At 43.2% G+C, this 19,128-nt stretch overlaps 1 protein-coding gene across 6 annotated transcripts in view; it reads right to left on the reverse strand.

Moving 5' to 3' along the window:
- The window catches only part of B3GALT1 (beta-1,3-galactosyltransferase 1), a 534,157-nt gene that overhangs the window by 397,463 nt on the left and 117,566 nt on the right, over positions 1-19,128 (reverse strand). For 3 of the 6 annotated variants that reach the window (XM_061612926.1, XM_061612921.1, XM_061612924.1), the window contains one exon: positions 5,812-5,952. The exons of the other annotated variants lie outside the window; for them this stretch is intronic. The gene's annotated coding sequence lies outside the window, so the exon portion shown is untranslated. The remainder of the gene's footprint in view (positions 1-5,811; positions 5,953-19,128) is intronic. 6 annotated transcript variants of the gene reach the window in all.

Here is a 19,128-nt window from a genome sequence, read left to right on the forward strand (position 1 = left end):
CAGCTTGCCAGGTGGGGCAGAGCTGTGATGCTAGCTTCTTGGCAGGTGAGGCAGCGGGGAGGCTGGCGTGGTGCAAACACACCAGCAAAGCCAATCCAGCACTCCTGCCGGCGTGTTTCCACTAATTGCTACACTCTTCCTCCTCTGGATAAGCAACAGCAGCCCACCTGGCTAAGAGGGAACCCTAAACACAGGACTCCCACTGTTGTGTATGCTTCAGAACACTGCCACCTCTTACCTACATCTGGCCAATCAGTTGTTTTTTTTAATCACTAGAACCAGTTTGTATGCTGCAAGAGCTTAAGGCAAAAACAAATTTCTGGTTGCCACATGATGGAAGTAAATCTTACTGATTTTAGGGGAACCTGCTTCCATATAATAACTCATTCTATAGTCCAGGCACATAAAAGCCTGCTTTTAGTTAACATTCTTCAAATTACAGTCACTTGAAAGGCTTTGTAAACCCAAAAGTACAAAGCTATTTCTGATTAGGCAAACTCATGCATATACATATTGGAGGTATCTAGATCAAAACCATTTTTTGGAATATAAATCATGCTGGTTTGTAATATTTTTGAATATTAGGTTTGCATGGAAACCTGCAATCTTTTCAGGCAAAATTTATAATGTGTTTTTGGAAGATAGCAGCAGCAGCAAAGTATTTTAAGGCCAAGTTCCAAAGAAGGAAGCTGTATGCACAGGCAGAATAATTTTCTTCTTTGTAATGCAGCAGTTTCCATGGCCAAAGAGACAAACCATTGTTCACCTAAAATAGGTTAACGCTAGGCTAGTCTCTTTGGCAGGAGCAATTTCTATAGTGAAACAGTCTCAGATAGCTCTTCTTTGAGAGCACAGCAGCCTGGCCATTAACAGTAACAACTGTAAGCGGAGAATCCCCCAGTTCATACCACACCTCGGCAAGCCACCATCTGATCCTTACAGGATTTGAGCATTTCCTAAGTTTCACTGAATACAATATCTAGCATAAGCTAAGAAAGCCAAAAGAACTTCAGAGTAGATTTTTGTCATCTTGAAGAACTGAGGCCACTAGCACAACCGTTTCTGAAATTCTCAATTAAATGCCAAATTATTTCAATGAATAACAAATAATTTTTGGACAATTAGTAAGATACTCATAGATAAACTGCGAGCAAAGTGATTATAAGTACCAAATTATTCACTGCAAATTACTTGCCCAGCTCTTGTTAATTATCTGCAAGTAGCAATTCCAGCTCTGTCGTTTGCAGGCTCCTATAAGGGAAATTAGAATCCAATGAATGGGCAACAGGGAAATCCAACAAGTTTAAATAGCCTCTCAAGAAAATTAAGATATGAAATAAACGACAGCCTAACACATTCAAATTGTTATGGCAAGGGCTCCATTTATAAGGTGTAATGTTCCTGGATATGGTGTTTAATAATTAGTCAATGATGATGTATGTATGTGTAATATTTGTATACTGTAATGTGCTGTATGTGGGGCTGCCCTTGAAGATGATCCAGAGGCTTCAGCTAGTGCAGAATGCAGCTGCTAGCCTGGTAAGTGGGGCAGTCTGATGGGACCGTGTCACTGGTTCTGAAAGTGTTGCAGTGAGCCCAATTCAAGGTGTTAATACTAGCATATAAAGTCCTAAATGGCTTGGGACCCAAAGATCTAAAAGAGCACCATCCCTAGTATCGACCGTCTTGGACCCTATGATTGGCAGGCGATGCCTTTTTGGTGGTGCCACTGGGGGCTGCTCGATTGGCAATACCCGTGACAGGGCATTTTCAGTGGTAGCTCCCCGTTTGTGGAATGCCCTCCCCAATGAGATGCACCTGTCTCCATCATTATTGACTTTCAGGAGGAAGCTGAAAATATTCCTGTTTACCCAGGCATTTGATGGCTAAAGGGGACTGTTCCTGGCAACTTGGAGATCACTGGATAGAAGAATGTTTTGAAACTGTAACTGTATTTTAGGATGTTTTAAAACTGTTTTTAAAATGTTTTTCTTTTTGTTGCTATTAAAGTGTTTTGTTATGTTTGCTACCCTGGGCTCCTTCAGGAGGAAAAGCGGGATATAAAATTAATTAATTAATTAATTAATCAGTGTTATTGATGTTAATGATAATAATAATAATAATACCCTTGGTACTGAAGAACATGGAACACTTTTGGCTCCTTTGACAATTTAAACTTGGCATGAATTCCTTCTACTTCCTTTGCTATGAGTGCATGATCGGAATCAGTACTGCAGAAAAGACTGCAGTGAATCTCTCTCTCTCTCTCTCTCTCTCTCTCTCTCTCACACACACACACACACACACACACACACACACACACACACACACACACACACACACACACGGATGGACGGACGGACGGACGGACGGGGCTGTGGCCCTGCTCGCTCTGCTTCCCAGCCCCCACTTCCCCCACATTAACTCCTTAGAGCTTCCCCTTCCTACTCCATGCAACTCCTAAGCTCCCTTTTAACCTTCCCAACCCCATTTCTGCAGCCACTTCTCTTCTGTTCTGCAGCTGTGCTTTGCACCTGTTTTCACCTCCATCCCCATGTCCATTCCTCCTCCTCCCCTTCCCTTTGTGCAATTGCCCCTTGCGCACAAACCACCCCAATGGTAACTTCCCGCACCTCCTGCCACACATTGCAGCTACTAAGCACCCTTTTCACCATCCACCCAATTATGAAACCACCCCCTCATATTCTGTAACCCCTTTTGTACCCCCATTTTCATCTTCATCCCCATTCCCATGCCTCCTACTCCCTCCTTTTTTGCAACTCCCTTTGCACCTCCATTTTTACCTTTGCCCCCTTTCCTCCCTCCTGCTTCCTTTTTCTCAACTCCCCCTTGAACATAGAGCACCCGCATTTCCACACCTCCTCCCTTCTCTCCTATTCTGCAACTCCCTTTGCATACACACCCCATTTCCACCTTCACCCCTTTCTCTACCTCTTCCCCCTTCTTTTCTCAACTCCCCCTTGTACACAGATCACCCCATCTCCATGCCTCCTCCTCCCTCCTATTCTGTAGCCCTCCCATTGCACACACACTCCATGATGATATAGCTTACAAGGAAGCCTGTTTTGTTAGAGAATGTTAAGTTCAGTTGATGGATGTTTTACATATTTTGTTTGTTTTCTTGTTAATAAAATACCTGTCATAAATTACTGCACTGAATCTGGAACTTCATGTTGAAGGCAACACATGGTATCAGGCGGGTGAAGGCACTATGGAATATTTTAGGGCTCCACATCCTTTATCTCTCTCACATGAGGAATGGGAGAGGGAGACATTTGAGTACAGTGAGAACGGAGGGATACTGAGAGAGAGAAAAATGTGGTTTTAAACATCAGAGGTTTGAGTGAAGCAGGGATGAGGGACACCGAAAGGAAAACGGCAGTTTTAAAGAATGGCAGAAATCTGAGTAGTGAACAGGGGTTTGAGTACAGTGAGAAGGGAGTTGGGAAACACTCTCTTGTGTTGGCTTCTGTGTTGTCCCCATCTCTGCTATTTCTCCTTGTTAAAACTTTTTTAAAAAGAACCCTCAGTGTTCCTCCCTTCCCAATCTATTCAGACCTCTCTCATTGCTTTAAACCACCACTTTTCATCCCATGTCATGGCCACTGCTGTTGTGCAGCCTGCCTTCTCTTTTGCTCCCCTACCCCACCCTGACTTCATGCAAATCCAGGATTGTGATGCAGCACTACAAATGCATTTTTACTATATGTAAGATATACGTATACATATATATGATGTTGAATACTAGATGGATGTTATCTGTAGAACATTAATTTTCCTCCCAGCTCCATTTGCACACTGGACAAGACAATGCACTTACATTTTTTAAAAAAAATTTTTTGCAGTGCACATATATGCATAATGGGAGTGCGGGTTGGGTGATATGGGTGCTGTTTCAGCACAACATATGTTCCATCCAGGAATTAGGAACTGAAGTTTTCTCTGAGTGTCATAAAAATAAGATAAGGGATATTATTATTGATGTTATTGATGTTACAAACATCTAATACATCTGCCCCATATATTCAGTTTGGTACATAAGTTTTCCCGAACATGTGGAAAGTGTGAGAACTTTATCACCATATTGATGAATAGGTGTGGTGACTGGATGTGCATGCTATTGTGCGGTTAAGGACATGCAATGTACAACAATGATTCAGATGTGAATTCTACTGGTTATAGAGATGTGTGTGTTTTTGAATTGGGAACATGAGTGATGGTTAAACCAATTGTAGATAATAATATCCAGCAGTGATTTGAATCTGCAAGTCTTATTTTCTGCACAGATCAAGAACAGAGCTGAAATACCCGCTGAGAAGAGAGATATGGTACATGTCTTGCTGGAACATACCATTCCTGATTGCAAGTGTTTCCCCATGCTTTCTTTTTTAAACAAACAAACTGAACTCCCTGCACCAAGAAATCTACCACATCAGGGACAAAGCTAATTGAAGACCCTTATCCCATGCATACTTTTCTTATAGGTTCCAGGTATATATTTATATGCAATTCCCATCTTCAGACTATGGTCTGAAATGATTGATGGGTTTTTAGAGATTTTGTATCCACATCCCTATCACCACACACGCAGAAAACCTCCAGGCAGTTAGAAAAGGCTGTGTCTTTTCATTCTTACCAGCTCAGACTTCAGGATTACAGGAGATTCACTGACTCAACAAGATTTCTTGCCTCACTAAAAATGGCACTCAAAGGACACTATTGGGGAAGTAAATAGTAAAACCACAGACTGCTTGGAAAAATGAAAGTTCACTTGTATGAGAGATGAACTATTATCAGTTGAGGGCTTAAGAAAATGGGGAATTACCGAGATTTCGGGCATCCAGTGGGGTGGGAAATGAGTGAAACATGAAAGATGGCTGCTACTGGGACTGGGGAAGTGAATGATAGCCCTGATGCTCCAGGTGTGAAAGGTTGTCACATCAAAGCATCCTGGGAAAAAGCTGAAAGCTCCCCCTTCCAGGTTTTAGAGAACATTCAGTTTGACCCCCAAAGAGATAACATCAAGAAATTTGTCCTCCCTCCCCATGCAAATAAAATTGACAGTGTAAATGAAATGTAAAAGAAGTGCAAATAAACAGGTTGTTTGGGGGAAAATGATACATAACAAGATACTGGTTCTGAACCATTCAAGATCTCTTTTGGTGACAAGGCTGTCCTCTCTCTATAGAACTGACTGACACGAACTTTTATTTGATTTCCTTTTTTCTCCATGTCTTTTGCAATTCCCTTTCAAAGTTATACTCTGCCTTTTGAAAATACCTAGAACTTCAATCAGTCATGAAATCATTAGCAAATACTCAGCATCCTTCACTTTGTGGTTGCTAAGACAGTCTTTTGCAGTCTGTGCTAGGAAAGAGGAGTAGCAACAGCTCATTGAATGGCGTTCAAGCTGCTTTGACAAAAGGATAGAACTAAAATCCCACCAGCAGAATTTTAGGCTGCTTCAGACTTGAGGCTTGGGTTGCAAAAGGATTCTGGGTAGGAGAAAGAACTTCCCAGATGAGCAGAATTAAAAGTGAATGATGGGAGGATCATTCTAGAGCACGGCTGGGGAGCCTGTGGCTCTCCAGTTACTGTGGGCTTCCAACAGTTCATCAGGCTCAGCCAGCGTGGCCAATGGTCAAGGATGCTGGGAGTCACAGACCAACAAACATCTACCCCTGTTCTAGAGGGCGGTAGAAGAAAACTTGTACAGGAATCCTACATACATATAGAACATCAGGAGGGAAGTAGGGAAATATGGAAGTCAGGTTGCAATCAGGGACCCACCTCTATAAGGTCCTGGATCCTTCTGATCCCCACCCTAGCCATTAGGGATCTGAGTACTGGGAAGAACAGGCTGAACCTCATGGCTTGGCCCAATGGGATACTTCAGAACGTGTGTTTCAGCTCTTAGACTGATGAGTGTCCCTAGTTGGAAGACAGAAAGAAAAATCAATCAGCATTTTACTAATATGTTCAGCTTTTGGAAAATGGCCTTTTAAAAATGTTTTTATTGTCTCAGGTCATTCTAAACATCCCCCCCCGCTTTTAAATTTTGCTGTTGTCTAATCTGCTCAAGCCTCCCCATCCACTGCTTAGCATTGAACTAATCTGTATTGTCCAAGAGAGACGATGAACAAAAACAGAGAATCTATTCTGCAGATCTTCTTGCCAAAAGGCCAAAAGGAAGATATAAGTCATAGGATGGAAGTGGGGAGCGGGGGAGAAGGACACATAGGAGACAGATATATATATATTTAAAAAACAAATTAGGAATTTATTTTGGTTCTACTTATTAGTTAGCACTTTATGGTGAATTCTTCCCCGAAGAAGTTGCTTTCCCCTCATAGTTCAGTCTAGATGAAAAAGGAGGGAGGATTAATGAAATTCAGAAGGCGTTTCAGCCTTTGAAAGAGCGTTAAATGTGAAAGGAGCTTTTATCAGCTCATGGGTGTAATTGGTTGCCTTGTAAAAGCAATGATATGGAGTGATAGAACAGCCTCAAAGGCAATCCATCCATAGTAACTACAGATTATGTCTAGTCTTTCTTCAGGATGCTATGAGTAAATCTTTAATTCAGGACACTCCAAATCAGCAGAGAGTACTATTACTGAGCTTGTTTCACACACAACAATAATCTTCTTTGACCTTGCGTACTTTGTAAACCAGCTGTACGGGGAAATCCTCCTTCTAATCTAGCCTGGAATTAGACCCTGTGGTTCTCACGACGCCTCTCTCTCTGGACAGCCTGGCCCATACCCTCCCCATTTCTCCACAGATGGAAATTGGGACCCTTGCACATTCTTATATGGAGGATCTATGCCCCCAAACTGTTTTGTTTGCCTAGAGCACCCTTCCCCACCTGGTGCCCTTCAGATGTTTTGGACTACACACTGGAGCTGATGGGAGTTGTAGTCCAAAACAAGCTTTTAGAACCGTGACTGTAGGCAGCAGATTTCTAGGGTGTGATGCAGCCTTGCCCCTAAGGAGAACATTAGCACCAAACCCGTATACACCAGTCAATTCAAATTCATTGTACTGTAAAATTCAGATGCACAATGATGATGATGATGAAGATGATGATGATGATAATAATATTAATAATAGTGCCTTGGAGCAGAATTTTCTACATGTAATATTCTGCTTTTTAAAAAGACCAAAATCCATGATAGACTGTTCTTTTTCACACCGCATTCATAGTAACATGTTTCATAGGCCTTCTTTTTTTTCTTATTCTTAAGGTACGTGACTTTCCATTCTTTAGACTGTGTTCTGTTCCCCTGGTTTCGTTGAATGTTTATAACTAGTATTGGGTTATATCCAAATAAGTTATACTTAAGAGTAGGCCCAATGAATTTAATGGACCTACGTTAGTCATGCCCATTAATTTCAGTGGGTCTATTCTGAGTAGGACTAACACTAGATACAGTCTAGAAACTGTGCATTCAGACTCAGTTGTCAAGGAGAGGTAGTCTAACTTTACAACAAGATGGCTGTAGGGAAGCATCATCCTCTGTTCCTACAATCCTATATACACTTACTTAGGGGTAAATTCCATTGAACTCAGAGAGATTTACTTCTGAGTAGAAATGCATAGGATTATCCAGTATGGACCCTTATAGCTCTCCAATTCCAGCTACAGCAATCCAGTTTGAAATGTCCACATAGCAAGAATAAACATTGAAACAGTAGGATTTAGCTTTTATACAGTTCCTTAGTAAATGGGCCTTGCAGAATGAATTTCAAAGCCCTTCACGTACATAATTTTTATCATCCTTACAATAACCCTGTAAGGTAGACCTTACTACTGAGAAAATAGTCATTTGCCTATCCATTAAGATTATAGTATAGGTGTGATTTGAACCCCAGACTTTCTAGTTCTTGGCTCTAATTCATAGTTCTTAGCCACTACACTAGTTCTCAGGAGCAAGGCAAGTCATAATCAGGAACACTCTTCGAGGTCAACCTAGGTCACAAATATTAGATCTTTAATGGAACAAGTCCCTGCCCGGGAATTGTTGTTGCCTTTTGTAATTCTGTAAACTGCTATTATTGTTTTAACTATTGTGAGTCACTTTGATGACCATTCTATTATGAAGCAGTCTTTGAGTAATAGTATAGTATCTGTCCGACTGTGTGTGTGTGTGTGTGTGTGTGTGAGCGCGCTAGGGATGGTGTAGAATACTTGCAAAATCGGATTTGGTAACAAATTCTGGGATAATCTGCAAGTTTGTCTCATCGTTGAACAGGCTCCCACTCTTGGTGTGCATCCGTGGTTGTTAACATCATAATTTTTAAAAAACAATCTGTGGCGAGAATTATGTCATTATTTACATCATTATTTTTGTCATTGGCTGCTGCTGTATACATTATATAAATATACAGCAGCATAAGGAATAACGGAGAAAATTACGTAATTTTTCAGAGAAAAACAACAAAACAAAACAGAAAGGGAGAACCAGGAATCGTGATAACTAGTGGAACACAGTTTATAATGAATAGGAACTAGCAACCCATTTGATGAATTGAAAAATGGAATGGAATCAGATAGCAAACTCCATCCCTAGCACGCACACGGGTGATTGTGTTACAATATGCACTATATAGTATGTACTATAGTTATGGCATGTATTGGGGTATACATTTAAATTTCAATAAAATGCCATCCAGACCACCAAGGATGAAGAAGGAGCATGGCAATGCTTGCTGCCACCACCCAAGGCAGGTTTGTTGTCTTTTTTAGATGATGCAAGATTAATTCTCCTCCTAAAAATCAACTCTAAAGTCACCAGCTGCACACACACACTGCACATAGCCAGCCTTCCTTGTTAGGTGGGGCAGCCACATTTCTAAGTGTGGCATTTTGGGGGGGTACTTGCTCCAGCCAATCTCCCCCTCACTGGTGGAAAGGAGGGCCAGGCCAGGGGAAGGGAAAGGTAGAGACTTTCCCCATCACTCCTCCATCCAGAGATTGTGTTAATTTACATAATGGGCTATTTAAAAGTCAAGTTAACAGAAAATTTAGTATGAGCGACAGGAATTAAATGATTGGCACATTTTTTGTTTTATGAGAAAAAAGGATGTTAAGGATAGAGTGAACAAGGGAATACCAAAAGGTGTAAGCAAAATAGTTTATGCTATAACTAAGAAATTAAAAACTGGTGTGGAGCTTGTTTTCCCAAAAAATCAGATTTAATCTTGTATCACCACAACACCAACACACACAAAAAATAGGTTTAGAAATAGAGTAAAAGCACATTACAATGCAACCATAGTTGAGCATTTAGGGAGAGTGGTGGTGAGAACAATATGCATAACTTTCTTGTTGAAGTCAGTGCGACTGAGTCCTTAATAGGGATGGAGTTCACTACCTAGTTCTGATCTGCTTGTATTCCCATAGTCCTTCGTTCGATCCCGATCTGCCCTTTGTTTGTTCTTGCTTGCTCTGGCACTGGCCGATTCAATCTGCTGTGTGGGTTTTTTTTGGTGATTCGATCCACGGGATTTTCTTTTTTCTTTTTTTTTTTGGTGATAGGAAAAATGGCGTAATTGTTAATGTAAATTCTTGTAAACGATCACAGTGTTCCACGTGGGTTTTTTTCAGTGGCGGAAAAAAATGCATAATTTTTAGCATAAACACTTAAGTGAATGATCTCAGTGTTCCTGGTGGTTTGCCCCCCTATTTACATATCAGTTAGGCAGATAATCGCTTTTGAGTCTGTCTCTTGCCTTGGGCTGATTTATTTATTTATTTAAAATATTGCTAACCTGTCCTTACCCTATAAGAGGGCACTCAGGGTGGCTTACAATAAGATCGAACATCCACATAATAAAAATTGGACACAATAAAGATCACAAAAACATTAAAATAAATTAAAATACATAAAATGCAATATACATACATACATATACAAATACACACACACATACACACAGACATATATATATATACACACACACATACATGTATATAGGGAGTGATACTGGTATATAGGGAGTGGGACTACAGAGGTAAAAATTAACATAGAAAGCATAAAGTCAGTGTCAGGCTCTACCCTCAGTCCCTGATGTGCTGCTTCATGATTCCCCTCCCTTTTGCTATTCACTATTCTCAAATTAGTTTGTCAGTAGAACTGCAGCATCACCACCACCATTACCATCTTGTATTTTTGTTCTCTCTCTCTCTCTCTCTCTCTCTCTCTCTCTCTCTCTCTCACACACACACACACACACACACACACACACACACACACACACACACACACTGGCAGTACAGATTCAAAAGCTTGGGGAGGGCGAGGCAATCCTGTCCAAGTGTGGTCTACAGTTACAGTGTAATGGTGGGAGAATGATAAAAAGTGGAGCAGGGGCAGGACAGGGCTGGTAGAGTGGATCAGTCTCATCATCACCAAGTTTCCCGTGCAAGAGGATGTAGATTCAGAATACTCTGAGCTGTCTTGTTTTAAAAACACAAAATTGCAGGATGATTTGACGATTAACATTGATAACTTGTATAGCCTAGAGCAGGCCAGGCAGCCAATATGTTTATTTATTTATTTTATTTTATTTCATTTTTAAACCGCCCATAGCGAATAGCTCTCTGGGCGGTGTACAAAAGATTAAAAGTACAGAAATACAAAATATCACAATAAATAACTGAAACAAAGAGATTTAAAATTGTAACATTAAACGCATTAAAATGCCTGGGAGCATAGCCAGGTCTTAACCTGGCGCCGAAAAGATAGAAGCGTCGGCGCCAGGTGTATTTCTTCGGGGAGGCTATTCCACAATTCAGAGGCCACTACAGAAAAGGCCCTAGATCGAGTAACTGTCCTCCGGGCTTCCCGATGGGTTGGTACCCGGAGGAGGGCCTTAGACGCTGAGCAAAGTGACCAGGTCAGTTCATAGTGGGAGAGGCGTTCCACAAGATACTGCGGTCCCACGCCGTGAAAGGCTTTATAGGTCAAAACCAGCACCTTGAATCTGGCTCGGAAGCAAATAGGTAGCCAGTGCAAACGGGCCAGAACAGGTATTATATGCGCTGACCGGCTGGTCCTCGTCAGCAGTCTGGCTGCTGCGTTTTGCACTAGCTGAAGCTTCCGAACTGTCTTCAAGGGCAGCCCTACGTAGAGCGCATTACAGTAATCCAACCTAGAAGTTACCAGAGCATGAACAACTGAGGCGAGGTCATCCCTGTCCAGATAGGGGCGTAGCTGGGCTACCAACCGAAGGTGGTAGAATGCATTCCTTGCCACCGTGGCCACTTGCGCCTCCAGAGACAAGGAAGGATCGAAAAGAACCCCAAGACTACGAACCTGTTCCTTCAAGGGGAGTGTAACCCCATCTAGAACAGGGTAAGCATCCACCATCTGGGCAGGGAAGGCATTCACCAACAGTGTCTCAGTCTTGTCTGGATTGAGTCTCAGTTTATTAGCTCTCATCCAGTCCATTATTGCGGTCAGGCAGTGATTCAGCACATCCACAGACTCACCTGTAGAAGATGAAAAGGAGAAATAGAGCTGCGTGTCATCAGCGTACTGGTGGCAACGCACTCCAAAACTCCTGATGATGGCACCCAGAGGCTGCATGTAGATGTTAAAAAGCATGGGGGACAAAACCGACCCCTGAGGGACTCCACAATGGAGAGTCCAAGGAGTCGAGCAATGTTCCCCAAGTACTACCTTCTGGTGACGATCCGCCAAGTAGGAGCGGGACCACTGCCAAGCAGTACCTCCAACTCCCAACTCCGCGAGTCTCCCCAGAAGGATACCATGGTCGATGGTATCAAACGCCGCTGAGAGATCAAGGAGAATCAACAGAGTCACACTCCCTCTGTCCCTCTCCCGACAAAGGTCATCATACAGGGCGACCAAGGCTGTTTCAGTGCCAAAACCAGGCCTAAAACCGGATTGAAACGGATCCAGATAATCGGTCTCATCCAAGAGCACCTGGAGCTGACCGGCAACCACCCGCTCCAGAACCTTGCCCAAAAAGGGGACATTCGCCACCGGTCTATAGTTGTTCAGGTCATCTGGGTCTAAGGAAGGTTTCTTTAAGAGAGGTCTTACTACTGCCTCCTTGAGGCTACTAGGGACTACTCCCTCACTCAAGGAGGCATTTATCACTTCCTTGGCCCAGCCGGTGGTAGTAGTCCTGCTAACCTTCACTAGCCAAGATGGACAAGGATCTAGAGCAGACATGGTCGCCCGCACCAATCCAAGTACCTTGTCCACTTCCTCAAGCTGCACCAACTGAAACTCATCCAATAATGAAAGACAAGACCGTGTTCTGGACACTTCAATGGATTCGTCTGTCATAACATCGGAGTCTAGGTCCCTACGGATGCATGCGATTTTATTTTGGAAGTGCCCTGCGATGTCGTTACAGCGAGCTTCAGATGTTTCAATAGTATCTCGAGGACCAGAATGTAAGAGTCCTCGTACAACCCTAAAAAGCTCTGCAGGGCGGCAGAGAGATGTCCTGATAGAGGCAGCAAAGTGAAACTTCTTCACCGCCCTTACCGCTTTTATATATGACTTAGTAGAGGCACTTACCAAAGCATAACTGCATCCGTCTGGAGTTCGTCTCCATCTGCACTCCAGCCTCCTTCTCTCTTGCTTCATCACTCTCAGCTCCGGGGTATACCACGGAGCTGTATGAGCTCTGCATCGAAGAGGGCGTGCGGGAGCAATCGTGTCAATAGCCCGGGCCATCTCCGTATTCCACAGTTCGACCAAGGCCTCGACAGGAGCGCCAGTACTATCAGCTGGAAAAACTCCCAGAGCCGTCTGAAAACCAATAGGATCCATAAGCCTCCAAGAGCGGACCAACTTAATAGGTCCCCCACCCTTGCAGAGGGAAAGAGTCATCGTAAGTCTAAAACTCAACAGGCGGTGATCTGTCCATGACAATAGAGTAGATGAAAAACACCCCACCTCCAGATCACCATTTCCATGACCAGTGGCGAAGATCAAATCAAGAGTGTGACCCGATACATGCGTTGGGCCAGTAACAAATTGAGACAGCCCCATGGTTGTCATGGAGGCCATGAAGTCCTGAGCCGCCTCAGATAAAACAGTCTCGGCATGAATGTTGATGTCCCCCAACACCACAAGTTTGCGGGACCTCAGCAATACCTCCGAGACTATCTCTGTCAGCTCAGCTAGGGAAGCTGTTGGGCAGCAAGGTGGGCGGTACACCAACAGGATTCCCAGTCTGTCTCCTTGACCCAGCACAAGGTGGAGGCACTCTAGACCAGTCGCCATCTGGACAGGATGCCTGGTGAGAGAGAAAGTACTCCTATAGACCACAGCGACCCCGCCTCCCCGACCCTCAGGTCTACCATAGTGCTGCACCGTATACCCAGGTGGACAAAGCTGAGAGAGAGCAACTCCTCCCTGCTCACCCACCCAGGTCTCGGTTAGACATGCCAGGTCGGCACCCTAATCCACAATTAAGTCGTGGACAAGGGAGGTTTTATTATATACCGACCTGGCTTTCAAAAGCAGCACCTGGAGATCTAAGGGCTGGCTGATAAAACAACCAGCAGTTCTGTGGCCTTGAGGAGAACCGGAACAAGGCACAGACACAACTTGTCTGGGGCGAGTTCCCCTTACCTGGCACGTTCTCCTCCTAGTGCCATACCTCCCATAACCCGTCACTACGCTAATTGGGGCCCCCGAAAGCCTCCCCGTTAAATGCAAAATATGCTCTCCCAGGCACATATTTAAAAATACTAAAACACAACAGGCACATTCACACAACAACACATAAAATACACATAAACGCACACAAACACATCCACACAATCTCATTCACATGCACAAACAAACAAACTAACTAACAAGTTAAAATACACCCAAACATCAACACTAGCAGCCGGTATTAAGAATACTCCTCCGCATCAAGCTTCGTCCATAAATAATATCTGCAAATAAAGTTGTAAAATATCTGCCCACGACCCAATAAACAAACAAACAAGTAAGCATACAATGTTTTGCATTGTATGGCGATAATAACACAATTTTTTTGATAAGATATAATGGATAAATGGCAGTTGTTATCACATCTACAGTTATGAATGCAGTAGCTTTGATTACGAAGATAATTATGTAAAATAGGAGAAAAAATCTGGAAAAAAATTGCCAATTGCAGCCGCAGTCACAAAATCTGTGCTGATTACAGCCTTGGCCCACCACAAGAAATCAGTGCCAGTCCAAAAAGATAACAGACTGACGAATTCAGTCGGAATCCAGTACTAAGTCTGACTTAGCAGATATTACTGTGCACAGCAGTATTTCTATTCCTCTTTGTTGTTATGTGTCTTCAAGTCGATTATGACTTATGGCGACCCTATGAATCAGCAACCTCCAAGAGCATCTGTCATGACCCACCCTGTTCAGATCTTGTAAGTTCAGGTCTGTAGCTTCCTTTATGGAATCAATCCATCTCTTGTTTGGCCTTCCTCTTTTTCTACTCCCTGCTGTTTTTCCCAGCATTATTGTCTTTTCTAGTGAATCATGTCTTCTCATGATGTGTCCAAAGTATGATAACCTCAGTTTCATCATTTTAGCTTCTAGTGACAGTCCTGGTTTAATTTGGACTAACACCCAATTATTTGTCTTTTTCGCAGTCCATGGTATGCGCAAAGCTTTCCTCCAGCACCACATTTCAAATGAGTTGATTTTTCTCTTATCCACCTTTTTCACTGTCCAACTTTCACATCCATACATAGAGATCGGGAATACCATGGTGTGAATGATCCTGACTTTGGTGTTCAATGATACATCTTTGCATTTCAGGACTTTTTCTAGTTCTCTCACAGCTGCCCTCCCCAGTCCTAGCCTTCTTCTGATTTCTTGACTATTGTCTCTATTTTAGTTAATGACTGTGCCGAGGTATTGATAATCCTTGACAATCTATTCCTCTAGGGCTGTTCCAATCCTTGCCAAGTACTCAAGAAAAAGATGTAAGAAAATTCACTATTAGAGTGAGTACAGTGAATGCTTTAAAAGAGTAAATGGTAATTCATTTTTTTCAATAGCCATTTTTTCAGATCACTTTAAGTTTTCTTTTCATTTCACCCTTTAGCATTAAGCACCCTATCTTTCTCTACTTACAAAATGCTTCTTTATTGCTGGCTGGGTAGAGAGCACAACTGAAACTGAACTGAAAAGCAGAGCAAAGGAAAGTACAAGGGGTGGAGTCCAAATCTAGCCCATAATACAAAGTTCAAATATTTAAGTTTTCAAGGGTCACATTACTATACTGGCTGTTCCCCCCCCCCCAGGATCACTTAAGTAATTATAGGGTGATTGTGAGCATGAAAAATTCACCCTCAGTCAGGGAAAGTCTTGAGTGAGCAGACTTTCAGGGGCACTTTCAGATGAGGCTTTTGTTGTGCACCCACCCCATCTTATTCACTGAATTTTTCAGAGGATTGTATTCTTAAATTTCTCCTGCTCTAAAAACGAGCTGTCATTCTTTAAATGGAAGCTGTCATCTGTTGTGTCACAAATCTCTCTGTGTGTATGTGTGTGTGTGAAAGGACAGCTCAGGGTGGTGGTGCCCCCATTCTCCTCCTCCAGCTACTGGGCTCCCTGCACATATCTGTCTGAAATTTGGCTTCATCACATCAGATGGTGCAACAATATTTGCAAATTTCATGCAAATGCCATCTAGTTCTAACACAGAGAAACACGCATACACATTACAGCCATTTGTTGATTTCCCAATTGTAGTCATTGGGGAGATACACAAAGCTTTGGGTTTTCTAAACTGCGGCCCTGCTTCAGGTCTGTACCAAAGTGAGATGACAGGGAGCAGCACTGAACCAAAGTAACACACTGCTTGAAGTGCTGAAGCGGGTTCTGAAGCACATCTTTTCCCTCTTGCTGGAAATGCCCTTATGACTTTGGGTCACTTATTCTAGGATTCCTCCTCTTTCAGGGAATAAGCCACTATCTGTGTGCATATCAGATTTTAAACATATATATTACAGACATTGCATATCGATCCTATATTATCTGTCCCAAATTTCCTAGGGATTGCATTTTTTTCATTCTTAGCCAGTGACATTCTCATCAGTATGAAATGATGTATCCAATTTCTTCCATAGATGTGAATGGCTCACATCTATGCTGCCCTTGAGGTGACAGAAATGCTACCCTTAAGGTGACAGAAATACTTGCCTCCCACTCTTATTAGGCTGGAGTAGAGGGCCTGGTTCTGCTTCTACCCAAAAAGCCTTCTTCATTTCTAATAGAAGTTATGTTCTTCTTATCTGTGATCTATACAAGAATCCTCGTACTAGATTTATTGTACCCTGTACCGAAGCTTTCCCGGGTAGGTCTTTAAAGTGGCTAACAAACTATCTTCTGTCCGATTCGGACAAGAGTGTTACTCAATCAGTTGCCCAGTTTCTAGTAGTAGCCCAGAATATACGTAAAAATAGTACTCAATAACTTTTAAGCTCATTTTGCTGATGATTTTGTAATATTTGTTTTTAAACTCTTGTTCTAATCAATTGTATATCGGGTCTATGACCGTATAATAAAATTTGATTGATTGATCTAATAGAAGTCAATGGGAACAAAATTGGTGAGAGCAGGCGAAAGCTGTGAGGCCTCTGTGGAAAAAGTAGGGAAACAATAGGTCTCTGTGTGCTCCATCAATTGTCTCTCCTATCCTCTTAAACAACGGGTGCCCTCCAGATATTATTGGCCGACAATTCCCATCATCCCTGACCTATGGCTGTGCTTGCTGGGACTGAAGGGAGTTGTAGTCCCACAGCACACAGAGGGCACCGTATTGACTTTCTAGCATGTGCACACTCCCCTGCAGGGGAGGAAGATCCACTGCACTGAAAGCCCAGCACGACAAAGCCACAAGCATCGAAATGGCTTCCTATAGTCTCGTCTCCCCACTTCTCTGTAGTGGACTTTTCTAGTTCAGCCAGTGCTAACACATTACTTTGTTGAACCATCTCTTCAGAATATGAGTTTTACATCTGGGTGCCCATAAATCACCCAGAGAACCTATTCTGTTCAAGATACATTATAAGAAAAATTATCTTTGCAGCGACAGAAGAGAAGTTAAAATCTTGTGGGCTGCAAAGAAAATGCCAACCAGCCAGCTAGTCACTGAAGGCCATTAAATCAGATTTTAAGTATTGTCCACCAGGGAAATATCAATCTGGGCTAAGTTCTTAACTTTATGACCCAAAGGCTTTCTAAATTATCAGCAAGTGTCTTGCATAAATTGTAAGCAATGGCATATAATATAATAATAATAATAATTTAATTTGTGGGTCGCCTATCTGGCCAATGGCCACTCTAGGCGACGTACAATTTAACAACAATACATTACATCATAATAAAATACATCATAAAATACAATATAACAATAAAACAATAAAACAGTTCCAGTACAGATTAGTAGGCTATTCGTCGTAAAAATTTAACCCTCCCCGTAAGTCCCAAAGGCCTGTCTGAAGAGCCAGGTCTTCAAAGCTTGGCGGAATACATTCAGGGAAGGGGCATGTCGAAGGTCATACGGAAGGGAGTTCCAGAGAGTGGGGGCCACCACGGAAAATGCCCTCTCTCTTGTCCCCGCCAACCTAGCTGTTTTAGTTGGCGGGATTGAGAGAAGGTCCTGTGTGGCTGATCTTGTTGGGCGGCATGGTTGGTGGCGCTGGAGGCGCTCCATCAGATAAACTGGGCCGAGACCGTATAGGGATTTAAAGGTTAATACCAACACCTTGAATTGGGCCCGGAAAATAACTGGGAGCCAGTGTAGGTCGAACAACACTGGGGTGATGTGTTCCCGGCGGCGACAGTTTGTAAGTAGTCGAGCCGCAGCATTTTGTATAAGTTGTAATTTCCGGACTGTTTTCAAGGGTAACCCCACGTACAGCGCATTACAGTAATCCAACCGAGAGGTGACCAGGTCATGTACCACCAGTGGGAGCTGATGAGCAGGAAGGTAGGGCTGCAGTCTACGAATGAGGTGTAATTGATACCAAGCTGCCCGGCTCACTGCCGAAATCTGAGCCTCCATGGACAGCTTGGAATCAAGAACAACCCCAAGGCTGCGGACCTGGTCATTCAGGGGCAATTTCACCCCGTCGAACACCAGAACATCTCCCAGCCTTCCCTTGTCTCCCACGAGTAGCACCTCAGTCTTATCAGGATTCAACTTCAGCCTGTTCCTTCCCATCCATCCACTCACGGATTCCAGGCACTTGGACATGGTCTCCACAGCAGACTCTGGTGAAGATTTAAACGAGAGATAGAGCTGAGTGTCATCCGCATATTGGTGACATTGCAGCCCAAATCTCCTGATGATTGTCCCCAGCGGCTTCATATAGATATTAAATAGCATGGGAGAGAGGATAGAGCCCTGTGGCACACCACAATTGAGAGGCCAAGGGTCTGAAACCTCCTCCCCCAATGCTACCTGTTAATGCCTGTCGGAAAGAAAGGAATGGAACCACCGTAATACAGTGCCTCCTATTCCCGATTCCTCCAGGCGATGTAAAAGGATACTGTGGTCGACAGTATCAAAAGCCACTGAGAGATCGAGGAGGACAAGAAAGGTGAATTCTCCCCTATCTAATGCCCTCCTCATATCATCAACTAGAGCGACCAATGCTGTTTCAGTTCCATGTCCAGTCCTGAAACCCGATTGGTATGGATCCAAATAATCCGTTTCATCCAAGTGTGTCGACAACTGATTAGCCACCACTCGCTCAATGATCTTGCCCAGGAATGGTAGGTTCGAAATTGGGCGAAAGTTATTCAAAACTTGGGGATCCAAGGAGGACTTCTTTAAGATGGGCTTTACAATTGCCTCCTTGAGTGCTAATGGCATTACACCCTCCTCTAAGGATGCATTGACCACCGCCTTAATCCCCTTGCCCAAATTCTCTTTGCAGCTCACAAGGAGCCACGATGGGCAAGGATCAGTTAGACAGGTGGTAGGCTTCACAGTCGAGAGCACCTTGTCCACATCCTCAGAAGGAAGAGGTCGAAACCTATCCCATTTGACCGGATTGCAACTGGCCAACTCTGTTTCATTTACTGTGTCCACAGCGTACGGAACTGA

This window comes from Rhineura floridana, chromosome 2 (genome assembly GCF_030035675.1).
Source record: "Rhineura floridana isolate rRhiFlo1 chromosome 2, rRhiFlo1.hap2, whole genome shotgun sequence".
NCBI classification, from domain to species: domain Eukaryota; kingdom Metazoa; phylum Chordata; class Lepidosauria; order Squamata; family Rhineuridae; genus Rhineura; species Rhineura floridana.